A 12,377-nucleotide genomic window follows, 5' to 3' on the forward strand; every position below is an offset into this window, starting at 1 on the left:
TAACCTCGGACAATTTGTTTGACATATTATGTCAACAGACACTTTATTTATTAGAATACCAGGGCTACTTGATAGCAGCACAACATTTGATGCATTCAGGTACATTTACCTGCTGTATATGTGAAACATTTAGTGCACAAAAATATATTACTGTGAGCATAGTTACAACAAACAGACACGTAAGGATCAGCAGTCCACCTACGTGAGTCCAAAAACATCACGACTGTACGGGAGCCGGGCATAAACTTACAAGAATCTCCTCAGGCAAGGAGTCTCTCGGCCTGGGGCCGGGCACAAGCTTAGGAAAGTGGATACATTGCTGAACAGGTGAACTTCTTGCCACAGTCCTGCCAGGCACTTCTTCTTGAACAGGTTACCATACGAAGAATCTGTAGAAAATAAAGGTACTGGAGTACCAACAGTTAATGGCAAGCAGAGAAAAAAATGACTTAGAATGAGAACTCCCTTGACTCCCAACCTTGCCTATCAGTGTGTTTCCGGCTCTGAGATATGTAGAGAGGAGCACGAGGTTGGGACTCTCTCATAGGGTTAATAACAGTGTCCCATGAGACATTGGTGAGTCGAGACTGCGACACTGAGGAGTTAACGCTCACCACAAAATTGATAGCATCCGCTGAGGCCACTGGCACTGTCGTTGGTGCTGGTTGGTCCAGCCTCACCTCCTTAAAGGGGTACTCCACTGGAAAACATTTTCTTTTAAATCAACTGGTGCCAGAAAGTTAAACAGATTTGTACATTACTTCTATTAAAAAATCCCAGTCCTTCCAGTACTTATCAGCTGCTGTATAATACACAGGAAGTTCTTTTCTTTTTGAATTTCCTTTCTGTCTGACCACAGTGCTCCCTGCTGACACCTCTGTCCACGTCAGGAACTGTCCAAAGCAGGATAGGTTTCCTATGGGGATTTGCTCCTGCTTTGGACAGTTCCTGACATGGACAGAGGTTTCAGCAAAGAGCCCTGTGGTCAGACAGAAAGGATATTAAAAAAAGAAAAGAACTTACTGTGTATTACACAGCAGCTGATAAGTACTGGAGGGATTAAGATTTTTTAATAGAAGTAATTTACAAATCTGTTTAACTTTCTGGCACCAGTTGATTAAAAAAAAAAATGTTTTCCAGTGGAGTACCCCTTTAAGTGGAGTAGTCCGCGGCAATTCCGTTGGTGCCTGCTGGTCAGGCCACACCTCCGGGCATGGAGTAGGCCTAGGCACATCTGTTGGTGCCCATTGCTTAGGCCTCACCTCCTCAGAGGGAGTAGGCCTGGGCACATATGTTGGTGCCCACTGCTTAGGCCTCACCTCCTCAGAGGGAGTAGGCCTGGGCACATTCTCTGCTAGAGTTGCTGCAGAAAAATAGGACCTCGGCAAATACTTGGGGTCCATGACGGGTGCTTTCTACTCCTCCTCTTCACAGGCTGTTTTAGGCAGCCTCATTGCCCCCATTCCGTAGGGATCTGTGTCCCAATCGTCCGAAGGGAAGTACGTGAAGGGAATTTGTGTCGGGTTTTTTGGTCTTGTCACAGCTGCAGCCCATTCACCCCACCGACTTTTGACTGGCGTGTATTCAACAATCTCCCCTTGCTCCAGGGAGTGATAACTATTGGGCAGATAGTCCTGTTGTATGGCCCTTCTGTTGACTAAGATTCTCCCACCTTGTCGGCAGCCCAGGAGGGTCCTGAAGCCTCTGGCCTTGTCAAACTTGACCACCGTGGCGCGTCTGCGCTCTAAGGGTGCTTCACCCTCTCGTGGGTAGTCCAACATGAGGATATGTAGCGCTTCTAGTTTCTTTGTGTCCCTCTGCTGTTCAATGTGGACTTCATACAGGAGGTGTTTCGGGCCATATCTCTTCCTGTGCTCGGCCTATAGTTTTTCGATCACGTCTGAGATTTCAGCCTCCCTGCGGGTCCATTCTGCCTCTGCTGTGGGGATCGGTGGATGAGTCTTCCCCGGCAGGGGAAGGACGTGGTCCCACATATGCTGAATTAGTGCAGGCTCGTCGCCGAACACCCATTTTGGAAGTGGGGGTGATCGCGGGCGTGCACTGGGCAGAGTTACTTGGGACAAGGGGACCTTTCTCTCTGGGCTGGAAGAGGAAGAAAAGATGGCTTCAGCCGGAGTACTCGTGTCCGATTCTTCAGTCGGAATCGCGGCCCAGGATCTCCATGTGCGGTGGTGAGGAGACAGTCTCACCGGTGATGCCGTTCCGGGTGTCTCGGGTGATGCCCCTTTCTGGGTAGCCAGCCATTCGTCGTCCTCTGGTAGCGGGGGTAGGTTGTAGGCCTCCTCGGCCCCAAGGGACAACTGCTGCAAACGGTCAGCAAGATCTTGAAAAAGTTGCGCTGCGGCCGCGACAACTTTCCTCTGACTCGGCGCCATCTTAGGACTCTCTTCACGTGTTGCGGTGGGCTCCGCCATCTCGGTACACCTCGCTGCCATCTCGAGACTGTAGAGGTCTGGCCACGTGGCTTCTTTTATATGGGGCTCCCACAAGATGGCCACCAGCCGGAAGGACATCATCGGTGCAGCTCTGACTTCCTGTCCCCCGGCAAACACAAGCAGGAAATTACAGTTCCACTTCGGCATTGCAATGTGTACTTGGTATCCACGCCCAGGGGTGGGTCGCAGAACAGCGCGGGACATTTTTGCGTGCTTCTCTTGTAAATTTTTAACCCTTTCAGGTACTTGTTGCAGTGGAGAGCGTAGCATGGCTTCACTGTGAATTTTACACATGGCCACAGAAAGACAATCTTCACCTCCCCCTTACTTTTCTGTTCACCCCAGTTAAGCACAATCTCAACAGCAAAGTCCCATACACTTCTGGGCTTGATTTTAATCGCTACATGCGATAATTCCGAACAGTTCATATAGCACATTTCTGAATAGGGGGAGGACTATGGCCTTTATCAGTTTAGCAAAGTTCTTTAAGGCACACACCCGTATCCTGTTCGTAAGACGGCAAAAGAGTTGTGGTGAACCAGGAGAGTAACAGTGACTGGGGTGTTGCAGTGGTAGTGTAGAGTCTGGTGGTATTAACCCTTGAATGTCGTGACACCAGGGTGAGGTTTCCTCAATAATAATGTTCCTACTGCCAACCGTCCCACAAACGGCAGGGAAAAATAACGGAATGTCCACAGCAGATTTCAGGAATAAACTGAAGAAACTTTACTTGCGGAATTTATGAAACCATAACCTGGTGGTGCACCATACCATCAATTTTTGTGTTCCAACAGTCTTGGAGGGATCTATCCAATGTGGGTTAGTGTCAGACCAATAGCGGGGGTTTTGTTTGTTAACTTCACCATTCAGATAAAAGTTTGCCTCATCACTGAACAAAATCTTCTGCGTAAACTGAGGGTCCTGTTCCAATTTTTTGCCCAATCTGCAGCACCTGAAACTATGGATACTGGAAGCCTGTGCTAGCATTTCTCCTGCGGTGTTGCTATCAGTGTGTGAAGAGTGGCAGAAGAGGGTTGTATTGACAATCCAACACAATGGGCAGCACATTGAACACATTTTAATAAGTGGTCAGAAACTTGTAAATAGCTCATGAAAGAATAAAGTTACATTAAAACCAAGCACATCATTGTTTTTCTTGTGAAATTCCCAATAAGTTTGATGTGTCACATGACCCTCTTCCTATTGAAAAAACAAAAGTTGGATTCAAAATGCCCGACTTCAAAATGGCTGCCATGGTCACCACCCATCTTGAAAAGTTTTCCCCCTCACATATATCTGTTGCTCACTTTTTTTGTCATTCTGTGTTTTGGAGGGGGAATGTCCTCACTCTGCATGACCCATCTTCCTCCCTGAGTCTGCTGTGCAGTGCTGGATCTCTTCATCCAATCATTGCAGGCTACTCTGTAACCCCCTCCTCTCTGCTTTCATGCTTCATACTGGAGTTAGCACAAAGGAGTGCTAGTCCCACTATATCTAACTGAACTTTGTCCATGCCTGTGGACAAAGATGATGCTGCAGCCCGACAGGATTATATTCTGATTGTATGGGGTCTTTTTTTTATAAGCCATTATTTCTATAAAAAGGGAAATACATTTTGTTATGAATTATATTAGAAATGTTAATGTTTTGCCAAGATGTACAACATATAAAAAAATGTGGGAATCTGACAGTGCTCAGGCCTTTCCCTTTCTACATTTAACCACATAAAAGGACCTATACAGTTAAGTACTTTTCTAGTGGTATTTTTTAAGTATATACTGCTCACTAGCCAGGAAGCTTATTTATGATATATTGACTTGTTGGGAATCAGTGACAAAGCCTCCTATGAGAACTATTTTATCATATATGATATATATAGTGTTGGATTAGCCAGCAGTAACAACCAACAGTAAAAAATGATTTTTCTGTGGAGCGCTGTGTTTACATTCCCAGCCGTTGGGGAGTACGCGCTATTAATTGCTCTGCTGTGTGTTTTGCCTTTACATATCTATGCCTGGAGGTCATGTAAAGAACGTTCACACTTCAAAAATGTTTTTCAACACAGTCTTGTACTGGAAAGCTGCCAGCACTATGTCATTTATCAGGAGAGGCTGGACCTTGATGATCAGGCGCAGGACATGAAAGAGTGATAGAGACAGGCCATCCACCACATACAGTCCATAAATAACAAGGCCTGCAATAAAATGCAATGGGCTGATCAGCTGTCATATTCAGACACTCGGTCTTGTAGATGTAGATCCTGGGACCCTGTAAAGCCAGGACACAGTGTGAAGTAGACATGGCATTAAAACATTGTGAGATTGTTTTTAAAGCGAAAAAAGGGGACACGCAACTGTTCATGCATATGAAAGCACTTTTTATGGTTTGAAGTGACACTATCACATTATATTGAGCTGCATCTCCTGCTGAAATGTGCAGTAGCCAGTGGAAGATGCATTGTTAGAATAAGTGGTCAAGAGCTCTACGGGAGCTGCAGTCATACAGCTGCTAAGGCCTCCAGACCTCCTCGTCTGACACTGCATTTCTTCTTGTAGAATATATTATTGTGATAGTGCTGCTTTAAAGGGGTTATCCAGGAAAAAACTTTTTTTTATATAAATCAACTGGCTCCAGAAAGTTAAACAGATTTGTAAATTACTTCTATTAAAAAATCTTAATCCTTTAAGTACTTATGAGCTTCTGAAGTTAAGGTTGTTCTTTTCTGTCTAAGTGCTCTCTGATGACACATGTCTCGGGAACCGCCCAGTTTAGAAGAGGTTTGCTATGGGGATTTGCTTCTAAACTGGGCGGTTCCCAAGACACGTGTCATCAGAGAGCACAGAAAAGAACAATCTTAACTTCAGAAGCTCATAAGAACTGAAAGGATTAAGATTTTTTAATAGAAGTAATTTACAAATCTGTTTAAGTTTCTGGAGCCAGTTGATATATATAAAAAAAGTTTTTTCCTGGATAACCCCTTTAAGTTATTCATACATTTGAGACTTACTTGGTCAAATAAACAAGCAAATTTGAAAAGACAAGTTCATTTTATTTTGTTTATGAAAATATGGATCCTGGAGAACCTCAAAGAATAAAACATTTCTTCTGAAAATAGCACCTAAAATTGTAAAGGAGCCCTGCAATGTCCATGTTTAATTGGTAGCAAAAAAAAAGGTTAAAACAGATGTTGGAGAACAAACAAGAAAATTTAGGAAAGTCCAGCTCACCTGCTTTGAATCGTGCACGGATCCTCACTTAGGCTCGACGTGTTCAACAATGAAGAAAAGACAAAATGATCCAGCACTGAAGAAATTCCAGCTTTATTAGATCCTCTTTAAAACCAGCATGGCAAAACACACTTCATTTGGTCTGAATAATCTTGACGCGTTTCGAGCGCATGCATATGAAGCGTGTTTTGCCATGCTGGTTTTAAAGAGGATCTAATAAAGCTGGAATTTCTTCAGTGCTGGATCATTTTGTCTTTTCTTCATTGTTGGAGAACAAACCCTCTGAATTGCCCAGACATTTTTATTGTAGTTATGGATGTAGTGGATCATGGTTTATAGCAGTGATCAGAACTATGGGGCTGTCACTTTGGAAAAACAAAAAAAGGAGATTAAAAGAAACTGTATAAACTTAGATTAGACAGTATTATTATGAATGCGACAGATGTATAACAGTTGAAATCTCCTGTATCTTTAGAATATACCATGTACTAGTTAAGTTAGTTTTTCACCGAAAATATGCCCCAATATTTTGGCACGTTTGGCATGCCATTTTTAGAAAGGCCATGTTCTCTTCTGGTAAGCCCCAACCTATTGCTGAGTAAGGTGCAAAGTGCAGAAAATACTTTTAAAATATGATAGGTCATATAAACCAGGACAATAGGGACAAAATATTATTTAATATCTATGGTCCTTATACCTTATTCCACAAACACCAACTTTACCTTATGAGCTGATAGACAGATCTGAAAATGTGAGGCACGATTTGACTTGGAAAATAAAATGTTGTTCACATTGTGGGTGGGGGTCACAAGTCTGAGGTGTGTATCCCTTGTTTTTCCTATTCTCTAGAAAACAGAATAGACTTAGGGTCTATTCCCACGGTGGAATTTCTGCTGGTGGAATTTGACCTTAAATGAAAGCCCAATACAAGTCTATGGGATTCCGCATTCCCGTTGACACTTCGTAATTTCTGCTTGCAGAATTTCGCAAGCGGAAATTCAGAAGTGTCAACGGGAAAGCGGAATCCCATAGAAGTGCATTGGACTTTTATATGAGGCGGAATTCCGCCAGCGGAAATTCCGCCATGTGAATAGACCCTTATATGTTGTATTTGTGAGGTGTTTATTGCCTTGGAACTTAGTGAGTGGTGACAAACCCCAAATAATGGCTCTAGATTTATAGCCTATAGTAGCTGTTTATTATTTTTTTTATGTTGTTCATTTTTTCATATAGCCATAGCCCAATCAGGGATAGTTTATGGTCAAAAGATGTTAAAAGTTTCCAAAAGATGGTAAAAACTCTATAAACAACTTTTATTTAGTAATCTTATTTTTTTTCAGTTATGACTTTTTTTTTTATTAATTAACAATAATTTTGCTGTATTGTCTTTTACCAAAATCATAAATGTATCACTACTTTAATAAGATACATACATTTAGTTGTTGAAATGGTGCTCTAAAATGATTAAAATGGTGCGTGTATTTAAAACACAAAATACATTTAACACACACCATGTAATCTGTCAGGATCCGGGCTGGCGGATGGTGAGGACACTGTAGGTGGATCCTCTGTGCCAGAGAGGTGATGGCGTGGGCCGTACCGAGGGAATGGAGTCTAAGGGGTTACTGGTATTCACCAGAGCCCGCTGCAAAGCTGGATGGACTTGCAGCGGGGGTAACCCCCAGGTCGTTCCTTCCAGTAGCGACTCTATGCATCTGGCAGCTGAGATGGCGCGGTACAAAAGGACAGGTGGCAAGGTAAGGTCAGACGTAGCAGAAGGTCAGGACAGGCGGCAAGGTTCGTAGTCAGGGGCAACAGCAAAGGTTCTGGGAACAAGGCAGTAGACACTCAAGAAACGCTTTCAAAATACACTAGGCAACAAGATCTGGCAAGGACAGGAAGGGGAAGTGGGGTTTTATAATGTTTTACAGTGATTGGGCCAGCCACTAATTAATGGTGCACTGGCCCTCTAAATTTAAGAAAGCTGGCGCGCGCGCCCTAGGAGCCCTAGGGCTGGCAGATGGTGAGGACACTGGAGGTGGATCCTCAGCGCAAGAGAGGTGATGGCGTGGGCTGTACCAGGGGAACGGAGTCTAAGGGGTTACTGGTATTCACCAGAGCCCGCCGCAAAGCGGGATGGACTTGCTGCGGCAGGTAACCCCCAGGTCGTTCCACCCGGTAGCGACTCAACCCCTCTGGCGGCTGAGATGGCGCGGTACAAAAGGACAAGGCAAGGCAAGGTCAGACATAGCAGAAGGTCAGGGCAGGCGGCAAGGTTCGTAGTCAGGGGCAACAGCAAAGGTTCTGGAAACACAGGCAATGGACACACAGGGAAACACTTTCTTAAGGCACTAGGCAACAAGATCCGGCAAGGACAGGAAGGGGGAGTGGGTTTTTATGTGTAAAACAGTAATTGGGCCAGGCACCAATTAATGGTGCACTGGCCCTTTAAATTTATGAGAGCCAGCGCACGCGTGCCCTAGAGAGTGGGGCCGCGCACGTCGGGAGAACACAGAAGGCAGAGGGAGGTAAGTGGAACGGGATGCGACCCACGGGCGGACTTGTGCCGCCACACGTATCGCATCCCCGCCGGCGGCACTGTTGCAGGGCTCCAGGTCAGAGGGATAGACCCGGGCGCTGCAGGAGGACATACGCCGTGAGTGCTCGGCGTTACAATATATATATATATATATATATATATATATATATATATATATATGCATATATGTATATGCATAGTCTGTTTTACAAAGGACATTGTAATTTATGTACTAGAGGCTGTCTTTTTGTTCTTACACTGCCACTTCACTCTACCCTTAATGGTTGGGTTGCTGTGTATGTGCTCCCTGTGGTATTCTTCTTTTGTGGTTTTTTGTCTACAGTTTTACGTAAGACAAGTAATGATTGATGTGCAGATTTTACACACTAAAGGTCATCTAAAAATGATTGCCTAAGGCATAAGCAACAGCTTCTATTGTAATACGGTTACCACTTCTAACTTTGAATGGCTTTTTTTATTTTTATAAAAAATATAAATGTACGGGGGATACTTGGGTGCCTGCTGGGCCATAGAATTTTATTTAAAGAGGACCTGTGTCTGATCCTGACCTATTCGATTTAATAAATACTTGTATTCCTCATTGAATAAAAATCTTAGAACATCTTTTCTTATGACTAAATGGCCAACTGGGTGTACTAGCACTACACTAAAACAAACACTAATTAAAATAGACAGGTTAGGAGTATCCACAGATCATCTTTAAAAAGGGTTGCCTATATTTCATTCAGCTTAAAGGGGTACTCTTCCCATAGACATCTTATCCCCTATCCAAAGGATAGTAGATAAGATGTCTGATCATGGGGGTCCTGCCGCTGAGGACCCTGTGATCTCAGTGCTGCACCCGATGTTCTTTTAGAGCCTCAAGTTCAGCGCCGGAGGCTTGTGACGTCACGGCCGCACCCCACTCATGACATCATGGCCACACACCCTCAATGCAAGTCTATGGGAGGAGGCGTGACTACCATCATGCCCCCTCCCATGGACTTGCATTGAGGGGGCATGGCCGTGGCCAATAGCGGACATGACCGTGACATCACGAGCCTCTGCCCCACATCGCCAGTCATCTGGCATTGAGCGAAGCTCGCTCCGTGCACCAGATGTCTTTAAATGGTGAAACTTTTGATGTTTCAGAAGATATTATTGGTGGGGCCTGCTACCTGTGCTTCTGACTATCCACTAAAACAAATGGACCCCAACACTTCTACTTGTGCTAAGCCTCTTAGTATTTTCATTTAGAGACCATCAAATCTTGTAGGTTAAAGGGGTATTCCAGGATTTTTTTTTATTTGACTGTGCTACAGGGGCTGTAAAGTTAGTGTAGTTCATAATATAGTGTCTGTACCTGTGTGTGACGGTTTTCTCACAATTCTTCGGTGATTTTCATCCCAATATTTATTTTTAACAGCATACAAAATGACTGTTGCCTCGTCTGTTTCCCAGGTTGCAATGCGGCCAAGACCTGATTCACTAGTCAGCTGATGACAGGGAGCCTGTCTGCTTCAATGGGTGGAGGGATCAATCTGCAACTAATGCAACAGCTGTAGGCACCATGATTGAAAACCACAGGTCTTTTGATGGATGCAGCTCATTTATGTTTCAATGGGTGGGGTGGCTGATGTGTGGGAGGGAGGAAAATGGAACTGTGGGATTTGTAGTCAAAAAAAGAAAAGTCAAACAGGAAATACAAGTTCACAAAAAGCTAGCCACAGTGTTATGGTAATTTCACAAAATAGCCATTTAGCCCCAAGACAAGCACAGATTCTTCCTAAGCATGTCCATTACTGTCTGCCAGGTACGTACAAAATCACCTTATGGTGAATAACCCCTTTAAATTTTCAATGCTGGGTTTTAGGGTTCCTCCATGTGTAATCCCTAAAGATTGAGCATTGTATATGATAAATACTGCAGCTTATACTGGGCAGGCATCTGCATTTTCTGAAGTGTACTATTCTTCAGCTCCCAGCACCTCTTGCTTCTTTATACCTCTGCTATCTGGAGGAAGAATTGAAGAGGAAAAAGACTGATTGTCCAGAGGCCTAGGCAGGCAGTCATGTGGGGGGCCTGATGCCCACTGCACAATGCAGAGAGTTGGAGAATAGGGGACCCAGGCAACAGAGTAAGGTTGAAAAGCCTACCAACTGACCCTGAGAGAAGATCATTCTGGAGCTGCATCACCTGCACAGATTACACAGGGCGCCAAGAGTCATCCACAGAGCACTAGTTACATCATCGGAGGATTCTACCTCTGGCTCCATTTACATAACTTCATCCTAAATGCTTCAGACTCAAGCTGAATCTTAGTGAAACAACAGATTTGCTTCAAAATGGAATGAACAAACATTGTTAGATTTATCTTACTGTATGTTTTCTAGGTACCATTCTGTAATCTTCCCTTGTGCAATGAACATAGACTACCAAAAAGTATGACATATGTATATATTTTAGGCCCAAAAACAATTATTGATCTTGTGTAGAACAGAGCTGAAAACATCAAATATCTTGAAGAGTTGAGAGCTATGTAAAAATGAAAAATGTGTATATTAAATTAGTATTGGAATTTAACATGGAATATAGGCTTTTACAATATGTATACATACTATTCAATTCTACGTTTAGTTTTGATGTACCATTTTTCTTTTTGAAAAGCTGGACAACATTTCTTTCATCTTTCTAGCTCCAGACTGCAGAGCTTCGGCTTAATTTATTCCCCTGCCTGTGCTAATTCTAAGGATGGATGACTCCGCGCCGCTTCCATCTAAACCTCCTCATTAGGTGCAGAGGCTTCGGGAAGTCAGGTTTTTATCCAAGCAGCTGCACAATGTAAAATAAACCAACTATATCTGTGACCACCACTGATTGAAAGTAGCCCTCTAGGTGTCATTTCAGTAGATGAGTGTTGCTCTGCCACATGTCATGTGTTTGTTTCTTCTGTTGAGGAATACATATCGGAATTCTGATAAAGATACAAAAACCACAAAAAAAAATAAGTTGGATTAAAAAATGTGAAATGATATTGGTCAGAGGCACGTGACAAATGTAGAAGCATTGTGCTGAAAAAAAGCAGCAACATGACATTGTTTTATATCTGCTTAGGACAGCCCTTAGCCTTGGCAAGGAGGCCAGAAGAAGCAGAATACCTGCAAGACCAGCTAGTTGTCGCCCACCCGCACAGCCTCGGCTTTTGTGTTTTTGTTTCCCGATCCCACCTAGGCCAGCTTTATTGTTCTTTGAAGATGATGTAATAAAGTGAAATCTCTACAGGTGAGCGCAGATGTGATTTTCTTACCTCTGATTCTGTTTGGATATCTTTGCTCTATATGCATCTTGCAACCCTGTCCTCTGGATGTTACTCTCCCCTTTTGTGACTACTGTTTTTGCTGTATTAATAACACTGAGTGGTGCCGTCCTACCTCTCCTCAACTGCCTCAACATTATATGTATATTTGTAATATACATTGGTTAAAAAATGTGTATATTTTTGGCCCTGCAGCTATTGCCTGTGTGTGTCTGTGAGGAAACAAAATACAGGAAGTGTGGGTGGACATGCAGGGCTCTGTACACTGAGGACAAGCAGGGCTCTGTACACTGAGGACAAGCAGGGCTCTGTACACTGAGGACAAGCAGGGCTCTGTACACTGAGGACAAGCAGGGCTCTGTGAACTGAGGACAAGCAGGGCTCTGTACACTGAGGACAAGCAGGGCTCTGTACACTGAGGACAAGCAGGGCTGTGTACACTGAGGACAAGCAGGGCTCTGTACACTGAGGACAAGCAGGGCTCTGTACACTGAGGACAAGCAGGTCTATGTACACTGAGGACAAGCAGGGCTCTGTACACTGAGGACAAGCAGGGCTGTGTACACTGAGGACAAGCAGGGCTCTGGGCACTGAGGACAAGCAGGGATCTGTACACTGAGGACAAGCAGGGCTGTGTACACTGAGGACAAGCAGGGCTCTGTACACTGAGGACAAGCAGGGCTCTGTGCAGTGAGGACAAGCAGGGCTGTGTACACTGAGGACAAGCAGGGCTTTGTGCACTAAGGACAAGCAGGGCTCTGTGTAGTGAGGACAAGCAGGGCTCTGTACAGTGAGGACAAGCAGGGATCTGTGCAGTGAGGACAAGCAGGGCTCTGTAC

General features: G+C 44.1%; 1 long non-coding RNA gene across 1 annotated transcript in view; it reads left to right on the forward strand.

Moving 5' to 3' along the window:
- LOC130366897 (uncharacterized) overlaps window positions 1-11,498 on the forward strand; it is a 36,895-nt gene extending 25,397 nt beyond the window's left edge. The window contains exon 3 of the long non-coding RNA XR_008891985.1: window positions 11,337-11,498. This is a non-coding gene — a long non-coding RNA (uncharacterized LOC130366897). The remainder of the gene's footprint in view (window positions 1-11,336) is intronic.
- The last annotated feature ends 879 nt before the right edge of the window (window positions 11,499-12,377 follow it).

The sequence above is a fragment of the Hyla sarda genome, chromosome 4 (genome assembly GCF_029499605.1).
Source record: "Hyla sarda isolate aHylSar1 chromosome 4, aHylSar1.hap1, whole genome shotgun sequence".
Classification (NCBI taxonomy): domain Eukaryota; kingdom Metazoa; phylum Chordata; class Amphibia; order Anura; family Hylidae; genus Hyla; species Hyla sarda.